The 1,868-nt window shown below is 32.4% G+C and overlaps 1 long non-coding RNA gene across 1 annotated transcript in view; it reads left to right on the top strand.

Annotated features, from left to right (window-relative positions):
* The first annotated feature begins 1,271 nt into the window (after positions 1-1,271).
* Positions 1,272-1,868, top strand: part of LOC107696295 (uncharacterized) — a 3,571-nt gene continuing 2,974 nt past the window's right edge. The window contains exons 1-2 of the long non-coding RNA XR_001635075.1: positions 1,272-1,410; positions 1,777-1,838. This is a non-coding gene — a long non-coding RNA (uncharacterized LOC107696295). The remainder of the gene's footprint in view (positions 1,411-1,776; positions 1,839-1,868) is intronic.

Raw genomic sequence — 1,868 nt, forward strand, 5'->3', positions numbered from 1 at the left:
TTGCTCAAAAGCAGTAGTGCTACTGTAAATTGTTCTGCAGATGAAAAACATGAATCTGCATTCTCAATATAATGTCTGGGTAAGCACAAGTGTGGTGAAATAAATGCATTTTTAAAATGATTAAAAAATAAAATATAAAGTGTGGTGTGCATTTTTAAAATGATTAAAAAATAAAATATATAAACTTTGCTTACACCCCACAAAATTTAAAATTTATTCACGCGCAAAGCCCACGCAACAACCTGGCAGAGGTTATATAAACTGAGGTTTGTTTTCGGTGCCCGCGCATAACGGAGAATATTCACCTTCTGAGTGAATCGCCAGACGTCAGCTGCCAGTTTTCCTGTGGTAAGTACTATTCACTTACTTTTAAAACGTAAACCATTATCAATATCAATGAAATTTACAAATATGAAGAAAGTAAATATAAAATCTAATTATAGGCTATTACTAGGATAGTCTGAGGGAAAAGTTTGTTTTCCTCAAAAACTGCCGCTTTCATGAAACTCATTCAATTGTCCTGCAACGGACTGATATAGTGACTATACAGTATAGTGACTATACTGACCTTTCCAGTATAGATGTGTAGTATTCACACAAACAATTATTTTTCGACTTTTTTACTGCTAGTTATGGTATATTTTACTCCTCAGTTAAATGAATAATGTTAAATGTGTGTGACGTCATTTGAAATAGCACGAGTGCTCTCTCTCGCACGCGCGATGGGTATATGTCGTGCGCTCTCTCTCTCGTAAATAAAACTCCTCAGTTAAATGAATAACGTTAAATGTGTGTGACGTCATTTGAAATAGCACGAGTGCTCTCTCTCGCTCTCTCGCACGCGCGATGGGTATATGTCGTGCGCTCTCTCTCTCGTAAATAAAACATTTACACCAGTGCATATACCAAAAAAAAAAATATATATATATTCAAGTAAAATTATAATCAATTAATTCAAGAAAGAAAATGCATTCTTTATTATGGCTTCTTGTTTGTTAATAGAAGCAAGGTCTCATCAAAGTCAGTATTCTCTTAAGTTTCATATTAATTATTTTTTAGATTTTAAAAATGCATTCTTTATTATGGCTTCTGGTATGTTAATAGAAGCAAGGTCTCATCAAAGTCAGTGTTCTCTTAAGTTTCATATTAATTTTTTTTTTTTTTACATTTTATTGTATATATTCTCTTCTCTCTTTTTTCAGTGTTGATTGTAAATTGATTGTGTACGTGATCAATCTAGCAGTCATTCTAGATCTACGATTTATCATGTTCATAACATATAGTGATTAGTCAATAATCACTGACGAAAAATAATGATTCTTCTTTTTCTCTCTTTTGCTTGTTTCAACAGGAGCTAACTACACCCCAAAGGCTATTTTAGGAGCCACAGCACTGAGCATCTTTGGCTTTGTAAGTATGTTTTAACTATCAGACACAGTATGTGACATTAGATTAACTGCAGCTATGACAGAAATGTTTTAATATAATAATAATAATTAAAGAGATGTTATATATATATATATATATATATATATATATACAGTATATATGATCAAGGACTCTCTAACCATTAGGCCACGACTTCCCCAAGTCTTAGCAGAGGATGGTTATATAGCAGTATACATTAGATTAACTGCAGCTATGACAGAAATGTCTTAATATAATAATAAAGATATGTTTTGATATATATATATATATGATCAAGCATCCAACACCATAGATATGCAATATCTCTCTGATGTTTCCTCTTTTCCTCCCTTTTTCTTGTGTCAGCAGGAGCCAACTACACCCCAGAGACTCTTTTAAGGGCCACCTAGAATCACGGCACCTTTGGCTTTGTAAGTTTTTTTTTTTTTTAATATATATAT

Source organism: Sinocyclocheilus anshuiensis, unplaced genomic scaffold (genome assembly GCF_001515605.1).
Source record: "Sinocyclocheilus anshuiensis isolate Anshui unplaced genomic scaffold, SAMN03320099.WGS_v1.1 scaffold1011, whole genome shotgun sequence".
In the NCBI taxonomy this organism is placed as follows: Eukaryota; Metazoa; Chordata; class Actinopteri; order Cypriniformes; family Cyprinidae; genus Sinocyclocheilus; species Sinocyclocheilus anshuiensis.